Source organism: Setaria viridis, chromosome 1, assembly GCF_005286985.2.
Source record: "Setaria viridis chromosome 1, Setaria_viridis_v4.0, whole genome shotgun sequence".
Taxonomy (NCBI): domain Eukaryota; kingdom Viridiplantae; phylum Streptophyta; class Magnoliopsida; order Poales; family Poaceae; genus Setaria; species Setaria viridis.
Genome location: NC_048263.2, coordinates 3,395,758 through 3,413,857, shown reverse-complemented (window position 1 = coordinate 3,413,857; position 18,100 = coordinate 3,395,758). Strand labels below are relative to the sequence as shown.

General features: G+C 45.3%; 1 long non-coding RNA gene across 1 annotated transcript; it reads right to left on the bottom strand.

Moving 5' to 3' along the window:
- LOC140220473 (uncharacterized) lies at window positions 1-4,086 on the bottom strand. The gene is made up of 2 exons (XR_011896472.1): window positions 3,836-4,086; window positions 1-129 (listed from the first exon to the last, which is right to left on the bottom strand). It is a non-coding gene; the product is annotated as an uncharacterized lncRNA (long non-coding RNA).
- Between the last annotated feature and the right edge of the window lie 14,014 nt (window positions 4,087-18,100).

The following is an 18,100-nucleotide window of genomic DNA, read 5'->3' as shown; positions in this document are numbered from 1 at the left end:
CTGTTTTGAAGTCATACTAGCCGCTTCTCTGAGGAGTTATTAGTGGTGGTGGTGAGCAATACCTAGATACTTCCGTCGACCATAACAGACAGCGCAGATTGCCGGTGACAAGGTGTTCTTCAGAAAAATCTGAAATGCAGACATTAGTTTGGATGAGTATGATATGTAATGATCTGGAAAGCAAAATAATTTGTTGAGAATTTTTATTCAGCTTGGTCACAACATTGGAAATAATGGATAGTGGATAGAATCACTAATGCTGATGGATAACCTCTTCCCTTAGAAATTCAACTTTGTTCATTTTTGAAGTGTGTTTGGACTTGCAAGTTGCGACTACAGCAGTACAGCTACACTACTAAATCCCAAATATGGTCCAATGAGGATCTTCCTCCCTGATGATAATTTATATGTTTGAAACATTGTGTAAAATTGATATGGCGTTGGCGTCGGTGAGGAGAACGCAGAAAGAGATGAGCTTGGGTGGTTGAGCGAAGCAAATAATGCAGCGGCGAGCTGTTGTCGCCGGCAGCCGAGGAAAGGTACGTTCTACCGTCGAAGAACAACTCACGCCCCAAACGGGAGAGAGTTTATTCCTTCGATGATTTCCTAAACAATCTGCTAAGACCTTTATATATCAGGCCATTGACAACCAAATAACAAATCCTAACAAACTAATCCTCCTCCTGTTGCGCGGCGAATCAACCACTTGTAGACGGCGCCGTTGTGGACTCCTTTGGCCTCCGTCTGCTATACGAGTACTTGTGGTAAAAAGAGTCCACAACAAAAATAAGGCTGGCATGATCTTCATAAATTATTTTTGAAAACAAGATTTGGTGGTACTTCGTCAATTAGCATGGACAGCAGTACTTGGTCGCACTATCCATCCAAACTACTTCTAAGAGATGTTGCACAGTGCTATGTTTGCCTCTTTGGCACCAGCTACCTGTGATCGCACAGACCTATCAGAAACCAAGTCGAGTAAACCCAAAGCTTATATCCCTATAAACAACCCAAACACCACCTTATGAGATCATATCCAAACAGAGTTCCACTGCATCCACCAATCCACAACAACTTCCTCTTGCTGCAGCAGACTGCCAAGCAGAAACTCCTGCCTAACAGAAAAGAGCCAAGATGGTTCATCAAGCTGGATGCCTCCAAAGATTCGACTCCCTATCGTGTGGTCTTTCTCACCTTGATCGGCTTTGGTAGGCGTTGGTGCAGCCTCTTGTGCATCCTTCTATCTAGGAGTACCTCAAAAACACTTTTTATTTAAACGAACCAGGCAGGAGAGCTGCCGATTATATTAAGAAGAAGAATGAGCCTAGATTGGGTACAACAAAGTAACAATGGTAACTCCCAACAGATTGCGCCGAACTCAACTCAATTCAAAACAAAACAAGCTCTGTGACCGGTCGGATTGAGACATCGACAAGCACTGACCACTACGCCGCACCACCACAACCCGGGAGAAAAAGCCGACAAGTAGCCATCATCACCAGCTGTTGTCCCCGACGATGTCCCACGTCGAACCAACCGCTGCCACGCAGGACTGGCCACTGCAGTCCGCTGCAAGCCGTGCAGCTACCACTACTCCTCCACCATGCCGCCGTCGTCCTCAGGTCACGCACACATAGTCGCCGATCTCCCAATCCTTAGCCTTGTGTCGACAAAAGTCAAAAGAAGAGCACACTGCACCACACCGAAAAGGCCACTGCTATGCAAGACCCAACGCCAAAAGCACCGCTGCAGCACCATACACACCAAACGACCAAAACACCACATCAGGTCCTAGCCCTCCAAGGCAACTCGAACGTGTGGGGCCCTCGCCACATCCACCGCCGCACAGCACTCCTTGGTCACATCACCTTAAAGCGAACGGGGTCTCACCACTTCCGCCGCTGGACTCCATGCCAAGGATTTAGACTTGCTTTGCCGCCGGGAGTGACATGGTACCACCGAGCTACTCCACTAACTTCACCTCCACCTTGACACCGTCAGAATCTCAGCTGCACCACGTGCGCAGACATAAAGCTTTCGGAGCATCACCTTGGCGATATGTATCAAACGTCGACCAAAGGAGGGGGTGTGCAAAAACACAAAGACAACGCCTCCAAGGAGGGGAACGGCGCCCAAAGTCGTCGCTAGCGTTTACACACAACCCACCTAACACATAGTCGAACGCCGACAGCAACACCACTCCACCACCAGCGTAGATCCTCCTCGTCGCGGGTTGTTGTCAAGACCCACACCGGGCACACCGCACACCTCGCATCGCCACGGCACCACGCGGCCATGGCCTCGCCTCGTGGCCTTCGAGCGCACATCCTTGTTGGCACCGCTCCGCGCTTGGTGCCACTACGGCCTCCTCGCGCTGCGCCAAACCCGCAGACGCACTTGCACGAACGACCGCCGCACCGCTGGCCGCCTTCCGACGCATCCACTCACGGCCATCGCCGCCGCCACCTCATTGACTCCACAGTTGCCACTTTCTTGACTCTGCGCATGCGCACTCGCTAGATGTAGCCTCCAGGGCACCGAATCTGCTGTCCGGGTCGCAGCCGCCGCCAAAACCATCCCGGCGGTACCATTGATCTGGTGCCGCGAAGTGAGCCGCGCCGGTCACGGCCTCCACTCCACCTAGCCGCACACGCACTCGCCGCCCCTGCACGTGAGTTCCGGTGTGTCGTCCGGCAGCGCAACCGCCACCTCCATGCGCCGCTACCACTGATCCACGCGACGCACTCCCACGCGCCACGCCTCCACGTAGCTGCTGCCGGGCTGCCTCGCCCTGCTCCATCTCCATGTGCGGTAGTAGAGAGGCCTCCACATGCGAAGCTCGCCGGCCATCGCTGCTACCTTCCGCTTGTGTCGGTCGCCGTCCAGATCCGGCCGTATGCGCCCTTGAGCGGGCGATTTGGCCCCGCCGCCGCACGGGCTTCCGGCGAGCAGCTCCGGCGGCGGCGAGGCGTGAGGGAGGAGGGGGAGGGGGCAGCGACGCTTGGTGTCAGGGTCCGTCCGTGTCGCCGAGGAGAGCGACGCGGACAGGTATTATGCTATGGTTCTGGCCTGTAGAGTCAGGAAGGTTCAGTTCAGATGTCCTCAAAAACACTCTTGAGTATCGTTGAATAGTCAGTCCAGTGAGGCAATTGCACATCCCCTCTCTCCCCGATGTTATCCTTCATTGTTATGGTCTTGTTGACGTGGTCAACACGCAGGTAATAACAAGAGGGGTAGCCTATCAGGTTCCTCCATATACTGATGATGTCTTCATTTTCGTCAGACCAGTCTTTGGGACCTTTAGCTTCTCACTAAGAAGATCCTCAAACGATACGACAAAATTGTCCTATAGAGCTTGTGACCCTTATACCGTGGTTATCGTTAATTCGTTACACAGGGGACACTGGATCCAAGATAGTAAGGTACGAAGGGTCAGCTCAGCAAAAGGAGCCAATCGGTCAAGGAAGCCCGACCGGCGAAGCCTGTGGAGATCAAGGCCCAAAGAAAAGGAGCAAGTATTTGTGCACAGATCTAAGCCAGATACACCCAAGAGAGCACTAGTGCATGAGAAGTTTTCAGATAACGAATCACTGGTCAGTGGCAGGAAAAGATGAAACCAAGAAACGGGGGAATGGATCTCTGAGCAACGATGAACCGAACCAATACCATGAGCAACCCCGGGCATTCAGGTGAATTTCTATCAGGCAGCAAAATCAACAAGACACGGGTTTAATCGCATCTCCTCGTCCCAGCCACGGAGGATTAGCTTCTCCACACTGGTAATAATAATAACTAATAAGGGTGTGAAGGCACAGCGACAGCGACCAGGACTTACCTCCGCTGGACAATGGTAGCTTTATATACAGTAGAGCAGGGGAGCAGCTTCAAGTCCTCTCCAAGGTTGGGAGATAGTGGATGGGGAGAAGTCAAAGACGGCTTCCGGAGAAGATCCGCTTGAGCGGAGCTGGGTAGGAGCGGAGCTTCAACCCCCCTCTCCCCTCTTATAGCGACGGAGGATGGTTGTGCTGGAAGCGGGGGTGACGGCGACGGAGGATGGTTGTGCTGGAAGCGGGGGTGACGATGACAACTGACAGTATTAAGGGGTGTTTGGATCTTTAGGATCTCCTAAAATTTATATCACATAGAATATTCGGAGGCTAATTAGGAGGATTAAATATGAGCTAATTATAAAACTAATTACACAGATGGAGGCTAATTCACGAGATGAATCTATTAAGCCTAATTAATCCATCATTAGCACATGTTTACTGTAGCATCACATTATCAAATCATGAACTAATTAGGCTTAATAGATTCGTCTCGCAAATTAGTCTCGTGCAATTGGTTTTGTAATTAATCTATATTTAATACTCCTAATTAGTATCTGTTGGCGCTAGAAATTGGTCAACCGAATCCCCAGCGTCTGACACACGACTCGGGAGAATCTGCTTAACTCCTGTTCGGGTGATTGCCCTGGTGCGGTTCGCGCGGCGTGCCAGCCAATCTGACCTGTTGATTGACAAGGAAGAATACGTGTCAGATCCAAAAGTCACGATCGGCTAAATTTCTGATCTCGAGGGAGCTTATCAGCGAATCGGCCGATTTGCCGTAATAAATAAATCGGCTATGAAGCAACCGATTACTGTAGCAGCGTAGAAGGAAACTACTGGAGTAATCAGTACAACGCTACAATAACAGCACTAGGAACAGATCTAATCGGCTATATGTAAAATAAGTGAATTAAATAGCAGAATATTAGGAAAGCCGAAACTGCCGATTCCTAGCTGGAAAACTGGTGATAAAACTAGAAAAACAGGTTAAACCTATGATTCTAGTAAATATCGATAACTAGTGAATAAATCTAAACGAAACGACAGCGATGCGCCTGAAGTTAAAGCTTAGAATTTACTCGGTAATCGGAACTTACAAGATCGGCTGGAGATCAAGTTGATGCAGCCCCGCCAACCCGTATGAACTCGTGAAAAAAGAAAGTATTGGCGAAGTCGCCTGCTTGAAAGTAAGTACGAGGAAATAGTAACTTGTTGTATTGAGTAGTTGATGATTACAGATCTACAAAGGTGGCTATTTATAGCCCCGTACAGATGACTCCTTATCCGACTAGAATTCTATCCCTAATTCAAATAGAAAACGAATATTTACAAGTACGACTCGTACTAGGTTGGTTATTATACACTTCATGGGCTGATTTCCTCTTCATCCTTCTCATCCTTTCCAAGCCCATACCGGCCCAATTATTCCAGCCTCCTAATCGGCCGATTCCTTATCGGCAAAGGGTAACCAATTCGGAACCAGGCGTGCCCGATCCAAACCCCAAGGGCATCCATCGACTGATCTTGTATTGTAACATCGGCCGATCTTGGACTGTAGCATCAACCAACCGATCTCTAACTGTAGCGCCATTCGGCCGATTTCCAACTGTCACCCCTGTATCCTTCCCATTTCTTCTTCACCTGACGCCGATTTTACTTGTGACGAAATCTGACGTCAACAGTATCTAAACATTCGATGTGATAGAAATTTTAGGAGGGACTAAAGAAACAAACACCCCCTAAAATAGCAAGCCAAACTTCAGAGTTCCCAGCATCTCACAAGATAATTTTCCAGGCAACATAGGAGCAAGCGTTGTAAGTGCAACTATGCAAGCCAAACTTTTATTTCATCTCATAAGTCAAGTCATCAACAATCGATAGTAGTATATATTAAAAGTCAAACATCTCATACTAGCACATTGCACTTGAACATAACAGAATATTTTGGACCTCCTAAGAGAATATGGCCCCGCTGGACACCCATGGGCAAAATCCTACATCTGGCTCTAACCCGGCTCAACGTGGGTCGAGTGGTGCCAAATCTGTAGGCACTCGCACTGCCATCCCTAACCGGGGTGAGCAGTTATCTAAGTTAACACAAAGTGGGGTGGATGGGAAGTAGCAAGAGGTGGCATGTGGGTGCAGTTGTGAGGTCGCCAGGTGGATGGGAAGTAGCAAGAGGTGGCAGGTGGGTGCAGTTGTGAGGTCGCCACTTGCCGCTTGTGGTGGTCAAAGCCGGCGATGGTGGGGTGGCACAATTACCAGTAAGATTGAAGGAAGAAGAAGGAGACAATAGAAATAAAAAGCCTCGAAGAAGTTGTCTCTTAGATAATCTCAAAATAGAGGGTGTACTTAAACTTTAGCATAGTTGTACGTTGTTGGCAGCAGTTAGTGCACCAATTGGTGAACCGTAAGCGCATGGATCAGTTGTAGATTTTCCCCTAGGCTCCGTTTGGATGTAGATATTGGGGGGCTTGGCATTAAATTGGGTTCAATACACTACAAGAAATTTATTGATCTATGATGAAAATTTTATGACACATTTGTTCTTGTCATAGATCTATGACGTTTCTGGCTGAAAATATCATAAAATTTCACATACCAGCAAATTTAGTGACAAAGTTACAGAATGTTGTAAAAGTTGCCATTGTAGCAAAAAAGAAATCGTCACTCGCTATTTCATGATGGTTTTGTGATGATATAAGCTCCGCAAAAATGTCATAAACCAATGAGGGTCCCACATGTAAGTTTAAGCTGATAAATAAGATGGTAAAATAAAATGGAAAACATGCTTCTCCCGTGGGTCGAACTTGTTACCGATTGAATGGGAATTCATTATTGCAACCGGGTCCCACATGTAAGTTTCAGATGAGTTGGTGGTAGAAGTTTTGATAAGTTACGTTAGTTTGAGATGAAAGAAGGTATGGAAAATTAAAAGGAATGAGTGTCCATAACAAGGCTTGAACATGTGACCTCTTGATTGTGCTGAGACAACACTACTAATAAGACATGAATTATGCATATTTTTTAGATAGGATTAATTTTATATATCTTTCTTCTAATAAGTGTAGTCCACATGCCAGTTGCAGGCCCAAGCATCAGCTAGATATTTCTCATTTCTTGACACGGCATACACTACTGCAAGAGACTCGCAAGCACCACGCTCCTGTTGGCTGTGGCGAAGACTAGAGCTAGCGTCGGTGCGTAGGTCTGCAATGGCCAGCGGCGGGAATGGCAGCTCCTAGCGGCGATGGGAGGAGGAAGAGGTATAGTCAGGTCAGTCCCCTAATGTGTGCTGCTACTTTCCCCTATCGTCTTATCTGGGAAGGGGATTTCTGGATTTGGGGATTTAGGTTGAAGAGACTAGATTCCAATTTTGTTGTACCCTTAGTTTTGCATTCTGATTGCATTTTGATTGGTGTTATAAGTTGATAGGCTATAGTTATTAAGTGCAAAGCTAAACATTGATTTCAAGTTACGATGACTTTGGTGATGTAGTTAGTTTATAATTTAATAGGTTCTTGTATTTTATTCACTTCCAGATGAACCTGGAGTCACTAATAGCATTAGATCACCGTCGCCTGATGTTATCATTGTGCATTCTGAAAACAAGTGCGAGCATGAGTTTCCTCTCCATGTGAAGTATGATTGGCCATTTGGCAACCCTGGGCGCCGGTATGCATCATCGAGGTAAACGATAACTTGTTTCAATTCTAATAAGCTAACCTTGCTTGTACTCTTGATGTTAGTGTTGTGAATAGCGAATTGTATGAACATAATCGGTGTCTATAGCCTGAAGGGGTTAAATGCGCGGTATTTAAGTGGGTTGATCCTGAATGGGATGCTGGGACTAAAGGTATTCTGGTCAAGCTAATGAAGATGGAGGAAAAAATTGAAGAAAAAGCAAGTTGTGGGAAGAAGAATGGAGAATTGCTAAGAAAGAAGCCAATGACAAAATCTATGAGATTCACATGATGAATCGAGGATACTTTGGGGATACAACTAATAAGCTGATGAACATGATGGAGAAAATGAGACACGATGTAGTGATGTCTCACCTAAAAATGGGAAATGATAACAAGAATCTGAAAGCTGAAAATGATGCAAGGATGTGGAAGAAAGAATGCGCAAAGTCTAACATGGAGCTTGAAGCGACTGCCGCTGAGCTGCAGAAGGTGAAGAGACACTTGGATCAAGCCACCAATGTGGTGAAGAAGGTGAAGCAATCGCTACTGCAGGCCTCATATAGAAGGTCATTTAGGGATGATGATGAGGCATAATGTGATGTTTCATGTTATTGCTAGGTAGATGGTTGAGAGGTGGGATCATGCTTGTATTTTGGTAGCTGATGATACCATGTGGCAAATTATGATAGATATTAATCATGATTATGAATTTTGTAATGATGAATGGCTATGACATGCCATCTTATGAAACCTGTTGCTGCTGTGAGGTTTGCTGCTTGTTGCTGCTGTGATGTTTGCTGCTTGTTGCTGAGGTAGATGGTTGAGAGGTGGGATCGTGCTTTGATTTTGGCAGCTGATAGTACTATCTGGCAAATTATGATAAGTAAGAACGATGATTATGAACTTTGTAGTGATGAATGGCTATGACATGCTATCTGATTATACTACTTTGGTTTAATCTACTTTCAATTTGATTCCAACATATTTACCATTCAGAATTCACTGTTATGTTAGTATGAAATGAAAGTAGGGAAGGAAAATAAAAAGGAAAGAATGTCCATAGCAAGGCTCGAACCTGTGACCTCTTGAAAGTGTTGAGATAGCACTTGCACTGAGACATGAACTATGTATGTTTTTAGACATGGCATACAGTACTACAAGAGACTCGCCGGCACCACACTCCTATTGGTTGTGGCAAAGACTTGAGCTAGCTTCGCTGCACAAATCTGCAATGGCCCACGGTGGGGATGGAGCGTGATCGTAGCAGTGATGGGAGGAGGACGTTCGGTCAGGTCAGTCCACTAGTTTGTGCTGCTACTTTCCCCTATCGTCCTAGGGAACATACGAGATGCAATTAGTTTTTAATTTGGATCGTATTATGCATTGATGGGTTCTTGTATTTTACTAGCTTCTAGAGATGCTTGGAGTCATTGGTAGTGGAAGGTCGGGGTCTCTTGACTGTGATGTTGTTGTTGTGATCTTGAAAACAAGTGCGAGCACAGGTATGCTCTCCATGTGAGGTATGATTGGACATTTCACAACCCTGGGCGCAGGTATGCATCCTGCTGTAAGCGATAATTTGTTTCAATTCTAATTGTACTCTTGATGTTAGTGTTGTAAATGGTGAATTTTATGAACGTAATCGGTGTCTGCAGCCTGAATGGGAGAAATGCACGACGTTTAAATGGGTTGATCTTGCATGGGATGCTAGGACTAAAGGTATTCTTGTGAAGTTGATGAAGAGAAGGAAAAAGTTGAAGAAGAATGGAGAATTGCTAGGAAGAAGCTCACTGACACAATCTATGTGCTGCAGAAGGTGAAGTGATACTTTGGGGAGACCACCCCTGAGCTGATGAACACAAGGAAGAAAATTAGACACGATGCATTCATACTACACCTAAAAATGGGAATTGGTAACAAGAATCTAAAATTTGAAAATGAAGTAAGGATGTGGAAGGAAGAATGTGCAATGGCTAACATGGAGCTTCAAGAGATTGCCGCTAAGCTGCAGAAGCTGAAGGGACACCTGAACAGGGTCAAGCAATCAATGCAACAGGTTATTAACAATTATTATGAAACTTGTAATGATGAATGTCTATGACATGCCACCTTATGAAACTTGTTGCTGCTGTGCACTTTGTAGTGATGAATGGCTATGACATGCCATCTGATTATACCACTTTTGTTTAATCTACTTTCAATTTGATTCTAGCATATTTACCATTCAGAATTTAGATAAATTGCATAATTGAGGAACACTAATAATATGCATATTGATACTATATGTACAAATGCATGGTCTGAAAATACAATGGGCGGCACGATTGTTACAAAATGAAAGATCACTTGCTCTACCCATAGCTAGGCAACAACCATGTTCCTCACGACCAAATCCAATTCCCAGGAACCTGCGTAATGCGGATTGCAGGATTATTGTTGACGCCTGCCACTTTCTTAGTCCCTGCTGGTAGAGCTAGTATTGCGACTCTTCATCATACCCATCAGCTCCTAGGAAGTAATGTAATTTCCCTTCAGGTTGGGCAAGCCACAAATGGCATGCTCTTGTACAACAATGCACTTGCTAGGTCCAAACAAGATGATCTTATTCTGAAACTCTGGAGCTGTCTCCTAGGGAATAGGCTGCCAAATGTCACCGACAAATGAATGCAGAGTAAATTTCACCACCTCAACATCTCTCTCGTTGATGTCCTAGCTCCAGGAGTTGTTCATCCTCTTCTCCCAAAAAACAAAGAACAATCGGCCTTGACCTTGGAGTACAGAAAAGTAGCAGATGCCAAGAACCCATGATAACTAGAGTCCAACAGCTTGAGAAGGTGCTAGAAAATGAAGCCCCAAGTAGATCCGCATGTGTTCAGTCGGATTGGCTTCTCAAATGCTAGATACAGTTGGGCAATGACCCTAGCTCTAGAGTAGATTTCAGGGGCCACAAATTGGTTAACACAAGAAATGACTCTGCGCCAGTAGGTGTTACCAAGCCCAAGATCCAAGAATCGAGAGAACCCATACGACACCATACTAGAAGTCGAGGAAAGATAATGTGCTCCCGATGAGATAAAGGATACAGCAGGAATGTGATGCTCTCATCTTTATCATCTACAGCAACAAGGTGTCTAGATCCGCCGCAACCAATTAGCCTATGCCTTTTCCAAGCTAATGCTAGAAATGAGACCTCAAAAAGTCGGTAATCCGCAACGGATGCGAATGTCACTGCTCCAGGTTCGCTGATATGTTCGGATTTCAGAATCCAAGGGTCAAACGGGCGTGCCTCACCTGAATGAGCCTAGTTCCAACTCTTACAGACTGCTATGAACCTGATGAAATCTATTGCACCACTGATCTTATGAGCAAAGGGCAAGCTTGGGGGAGTTTGTTGACCGTCCTTATGATAGAAATCCGACCGTCACACTACTCAAAGAATAAAGGAAAACTAACATTTCTTACTCGCATATTTGTTATCAGTAACCTAGATCGACATGTATTGGCAAATAAGTGATTTTAGGGATCCAAGTCTGTACAAGAGAGGAAACATACGCAAAAATGGATGAAACACACTAAAGAATAGTTGATGCGTACATGACGGTTAAGAGGGCCCACATGCTAGAGAATTCTAGCACAATCCAGCATGGGTCGACAAGAAAAAGGACCAAGGCCCACCAGGGAGCCCACCAGACAAAGGCAGTGATGAGGTGGCCCAGTCAAGGGTAGGCCGAACCCCAGGTTCGACCGAACCTGGACAATGCCTCCTCATCCTTGTCTTCCACGTGGCGATCACTGGTTGACTCAAGATGGCGGAGGAGAAGATTCCCTGGAGATACCTCCTGGGAACCACCCTCAACCACCTATAAAAGGAGGAGCCTCTCGCGCCCCCTCTACACACATCACACTTGAAGCCTCTCTCTCCCTCTCTCTCTTGTTACTCTTGTTCATAGGCTAGTGGAGCTAGGCTAGAGCTGAATTCTTATAGTGCTAAGCTAGTCTTCGGGTCGGTTGGGGATGTAACCTCCGGCTCTCGGTATGGCTTTGTACCCGACTTGTCAGTATCCTATCTATAAAGAGTATGATTGTTATGTTGTTTCGGTAGTATGCTATGATACCACTTGTGCTTCATTAAGTTGTACTCATACACTTAGGCTGAATCTATGTTACCGCACCGGTTCGTTGTGCCTTCAGGCTTGCCCTAGTTCTATGCCTATCGATCATCATGGTCAGGGTTCCGGAGGGGCTAGTGTAGTGATCACGTATACCAGTGCGGTGCTCAGGCGCATTGGGATCCATCGAATATGACTGTGCCCCACGATCTTAGGGGTAGGCGGCAGGTGGTGACCGCCCTGTTCGTCCCTTGTAGTCCCCCACATTCGGGTATGGTGTAGGAGTTCTGAAAGATATATTGCCTTGGCAGACCAGGACCGAGTATTCTCCCCGTAATGTTGTACGCCTAGACTTAGCTCTAATCATGTGCTTGATGACCCTTGCTAGTATAGATAGATGCCACTAGGACCTCTTGAATGCCTTGCTCCCACTAACCTTAGGTTTATTCTTTTATTCTTTATTCATGAGATTGGCTTGTGTGTGTGTCACATTACCCTCATATATTTTATCATGGCTTACCCCTGTATGAACTTTGGTCTATTACTTAAGCTTATGATCCTGGATATGTATCTAATAAATCCTTTTACACCAATGCCATCCTTTGGGAAAATATAAATAACGATACCCTGAATACTCTCCGGGTGAAATGCTACAACAGTATATCTGTGCGCTTGTAGATTTATTCATAACATTAAGAAATACCAACATTCAATGACACAATCTAACAAAGGAATCTAGCATACATAGGCATACATCCACTATAGGTCTAATGACACTCTAACGAACGAAGCATGACAACACATAGGCATACAAGTATTGCTGAGGTGCCGTTGCAAGTAGCTGAAAAGCGGAGGTGCCATGCTGGTAGGGTGCTACTGAGGTGCTGTTGCCAGCGGGAGAAGCAGAGGTGCCATCAGAGTTGGTTGCTGCTGAGGTGCCATGGGGGAAGGCTGCTCCCAGTTCTCCGACTCCTCCAAGTTCCATGATCCGTCTCTTCCATGTCTGGCCATTCTCCACTACATACACAAACAAAGAACAAAGGCACCATAGGCTTACAATACTGACCATATCAATACCATGCATATAGTAAACAAGATAGACAAGAAAATAACATCGCATACCTTCAATTGAACAATGCAAGATGGTGAACTAATGAGTCAAGGTGCTTCCTTGCAAGAACGGTGCGCACCTACCTATTTATTAAGCACTACGACGGGCACGCGAGCTTGGTATGGCAGGCCAAAGTTGCAAAATGTGAGATGTTCAGAATGTATTCAGGCCTAAACCTGCCACGACTGTAGGTAGGAATCTTCAGTTTTGCACATCGGTTACATGTGTGCACGACGGGTGTCACGGGATAAGCCCGACGTGTGTAGGTGTACATTTCGCTAGACTGTCTAGCATACAACACAAGACATTCATGCAAAACAATTCATGTGAGATTATGAGTCATAGGTTCCCTTTTGAATGTGAGTTAAATGTAACAAAGATGTTACCACCGTTCATCTGGAGAAAGAGAATAAATGTTGTCATGACTAGTCCAACTCATATGTGGTACGTGGCTGAAGAGGTCTGCCAAGGGTATGGATTTGCACTAGATGATTCTCGCATGCTAGCAGAGCCTGAAAAACATTAACTGGTTGATGCGACTAGGCCTAGGCGGAATATGGCAGACCAAATACCACCAAAGGATAGGAATCAAGACTGGTAACAAGCATTCCGCCACTGTTGGGACGTGTCGATTCAAGACTAATAACTGACGTTCACAAATGGCCCTTTCAGAATGACACTCTCCCACCTATAAGAGGCAGTGTATTCACGAGTCGATCATTGTCATTTGCAGTTATGGCAGTACACACTACCATGTTCCCTACATTGCAAGTTGACTTCTCAGTCTCAAGCGCGGAAGAAAACGTAGAAGGAACTATTTGGCAGTACAAGTAATCTAGTACATTCATGATCGGAGGCCATCAATGAAGGATACGTTGCTACCATACGGATATTAATGATCCATGGTACCGACCAGCAGGACCAGAAGGAATTTCTATCATCCTCGTTCTGATGAACAACGCGCAAAAGGTAGGTGTCTTGTTGCTATGAATACACATGCTCACATATATGTCCGCATGGTCAACCTTGTGAATGCTTGCACGTAGGTACGAGTCTTGTTCCATGCGGTGGCTGGAGACGCAACCGATTATGATGATACATTTCAAGTTTAAGGTTTACAGTAACTTGAATTTAGGAATGGAAAGCTACAACTAGGCTTTAACTACCTCATCGGGCATCATGAGATTGAGCATGTGTGGGACCATTCCAGTTGTGTAAACATATCCTACACTGTTACAGTACAGGAGGACCACTGCATTGAAATTTCACCTCTATCAGTAGGCAGAAGCATATGCACAACAATTGTAGCCCAAGCCGGGTGATTTGAACAAGATGGGCTGATGTGGCAGCACTATCTTGTGTGATGGAGGCGTTGCTCTAAGGCAGCGGAGTGCAATCAAAGTCACAAACTATTTCAATTAAAGACACTAACCCTGTTGGCTTCTCACTTCTGATCAAATACGCCTGCGAAGGATCACTCCTAAAGGAAGTTGATTTATGGGACACCCCTGTCAACACCTGGCCCATGTTACTCTTACTCGTCGACATGTATTGCGTCAAACGGTTGAAGCTGCACTGTGCATCAAAGATGTGGGGCATGGCGTGTGTGGAAACTGTGACCACATTTCTACGATGGGCATTTGAGACTAACTACACCCAATTGCAGGAGAAGTGCATGTCTGTCATAGCGCTAATCTCGTCGGACAGAATACTCATAAAGGATTTTGTGTTCGTATGTTACCACCATCCCGAAGTTATCAAGAAGACCTGTGTGCTTCCAGCTATGAACGTCGAGTAGAGATTAGGAGGCTGCTGCCTGGATCAGCTGTAGTTTTAATATTTTATTAAGTGTACTTTATCCTGTAAGTAGTCGAAATGGTGAATTAATTTCTTACACTGAAGCACATTTGGAATGCAATAGTCGGATAATCCTGCAGACACGAATCTACAAAGGAGGATAATATGTGGAGTGCTCATCAATTCCATAGTGCCACGGACTATCGCAGACTCCCTTCTGGAACCGCTCGTTTACGTAAGGTCATTGACGCTTGGGTCCGAGTCCCAAGTGGTCCAATATGCCAGTGACCCAAGTCTTGTGGTGGTTTCCAAAAAGTTCCATCTCCCGCTACCAAGCACAAAGGCGGGATCTGAAATTTTGAATTCCCCGCTCCTCTTCCGGGTCCTCCCCTATTATTTATAGTAATATAAATAAAAGAGAGGATCCAAGGCTCCCAAATCCTGCCTAGTAATTCCAAAATCAGCCCCCTCTCATCTTCCCACTGAATAGCCCTAGAAGATCTGCGGTGGTGGCGGCGGCAGCAAGTGTGGTCTCGACAGCGCCATCAAGCTCGACGGGCAACGGGCTGCCTTTGCGACTTTCGGTGGGCTACCTCGGTGATGAGCGATGGGCTTCCTCGGCGATGGGCTTGAAGCTTCAAGATGGTTCGAGGTTGTCGCTCCATCGGCTTACCCGAGGCTGCCACCGGCGAGTACCGTGCTCGACTACGTGCGAAGAAGACCGACGAAGCGGCACATGCCCGGGCCGCTCCATTGAGGCGGCATTCGACACCTCCTTCTCTCCATGTTCGTCAGGTCAGTGGTCTCCTCCCTATATTACTAAATTCAATTATTAGATTGCTTCCCTATGCTCTTTGGCTTTCAATATTGTAGTTGGTTCGGGGAATGTGGATCTGTTGTACCCTATTGTGAGAGTTGGTGAAAAATTACTTCTCCACCTGATCCCCGTTATCTTTGTAGAAATTAATAGATGAAATTATTAGATTGCTTCCCCATGCTCTTTGGATTTCACTATTGTAGTTAGATTGGGGAATATGGATCTGCTGTACCTTATTGGTAGAGTTAGTGAAAAATTACTACTCTACCAGATCCCCTTTATCTTTCACTTTTTCCAATAATTATTTTTGTACCAAGTTAAATTGTTTATGTGGTTTTTAGAACTTAATAGATGAAAATCCTTCAGTTTGCGAATGATCACAACCTTTGCCACATGTTCTTGTGCTTGTTTATTTGTCCACTCTTAATTTATACTTCAACAAATGCATCAACTAAAGTTTGATTGTGTCTTCTTTCAGCCAGCTAGTGGGTCAACATCTGTAGTTGCTCCTTTTCAGTCCAGCACAGGTAACAAACTAAACACATGATGATTATTGACGTTCCTTCTTTCCTTAGTTTAAATCAATTACAAGATCACAATCTAACTTAGGATCCACTGTTGCTAGCTAGAAAGTCTCAAATCAATGGTGCTTCTTGCAAAACAAGAACGTGATGTGGCAGCGGAGTACTCAAGAAGCTCTACAAAATCCTTATGCGGTAGTGTTGATGAGGAGCACGTCGACGCTGACAAACAAGATGGGGTACAACTTTGACAATGGTTTGTTGCTCACCAGCAAGAGTTAACTACCATGAAGAAGAAGATAGAAGAATCACAATCTACTCTCAAATTGCAGCCAGCCGAGATTGAGAAATTGAAGAAGGTAACACATGATAGTGAAGCACTCCTTCATCAACTGCTAACCTCTTGCAAAGGTTAAGATCAATGCTCTACATTGTCTATTGAGATTATGACCTGGATGCAACTTTGTTAATCTATGTTCTTTGTGAGACAGTTATCGCGTAATAGTTTGTGATATGTGATGAACAATATGGTAGTGGTTGTCTCGATGGGAAACAATAATTTATTTTCTTGTATACATAAATATGTGTGCTCTATTTATTATTTTGTCAACTGGATTAGAATTGAAATGAAATCAATTATTTGTTCGGCCTGATTAGTTAAATTTATGTTTGCCTTTAATTGGCTTAGCCCACATATAATTGGGCCAAAAGTCAATTTCATTCATAAATCGGGACTAAAAGGACCACAAACAATTTGCACAACTTTTGGGCTCGACCCAACAACAAGTGGGCCTATGAAATCAATTTTGGGCTATCTAAATAACATTAGCCTATGGGAACAAATTTAGGCTCGACCTAATAACAAATAGGCCTACCGGAATCAATTTTGGGCTATCTGAACAATATTGGCCTGTGGGAATAATTTTGGGCTCGACCCAACAACAATGGGCCAAATTCATTTTATGACAAAATAATTTGTCACATTTGTCATGCCACATTGGATGCCACATCAGATTCTGTCCATCGTGGTCAAATGGTAGGATCCAATTGATGACGCTTCTGTTTGATGATTTGTAGGCATCATAATCTTAGTGACGCAGCAAAATAAAAAATGTCACTAGTCGCGGTTTATGACACTCAACTAATGACGAAGGGTTTTTGTTACTCCCACATCATAAATCACATTTTATGATGAAAAAACACGTTTATGATACTTTTTGGTTCGTCATAGGTCAGAAGATTTTTTGTAGTGATACCAAATCAGGCTAGTTTTGGAACAATACCAAAGTTATTGTTTGGATGTAGATGAAATGTGCAGATGAAATTCAACTGAGTAACAAATACCAATTCATGTTTGGATATGCATAGCATCAAATTGGAATTGGCTATCAACATCTCCTCCTCTCTAGTCTGCTTCTCCTCCAAGCGATGCCCTCCTCACGGGGCGGCAGAAAAGGGGAGCAATGCAGGGCAGCCGTGGTGGGCCAGCGACAGAGGGGAGTGGTGCAGGGCCGGCGGCGTAGGGGAGCTGTGAAAGGGGAGCCACGAAGTGCTGGCAGCGGAAGGGAGCTGCGGAGATGCAGTCGGGAAGGGCTGGCGGTGGAGGGGAGCGGCGTGGGGCCAACATGCTGAGGGGATCGTCAAAGGGGCACCCCCTTCTGTTCTGCGCCACCGTGCTCTGCACCGAGTCGGGCCTTCCTGCACTGGAACTCAACGCCGGAATCTGAGGAGACATGCGAGAGGGAGAGAGATGCGAGATGGAGGGGGAAGAGATGCAAGCATGAGAGAGATAGATGCAGAAGGGGAGAGGAAGGGCACACGGTTCCATCCAATACGGAGGGGGAGGGCTCGGTATTATTTAGTGGGTTGCGGTTATACGCCCAATGCCGCCTGGTATTGGAGAAAGTTTTCAATTCCAATTCTTTAGACCATCCAAACAATGACATTGAGGAAACTCAATACTATATCCAAATGGGTTGTTAGAATATTCCCCAAAGATTTATCAATTACTGGAATAAGTGGATTACCGGCTCTCACTTTATACTAATTTTACTAACAAAATTAGACAATCTGAGTAGTGTAGAAAGACAAACGGGGTTAGATTCCCCCAAAACAAAATGCTTCAAAAGCTTCTTTATACTACAAACACAGAAGCTCTTCTTTGCTAACTTCCCGAGCTTTTGCTCTAGCATTCTCCTACCACCGGACCACCACTGCTCCCTTACCTCC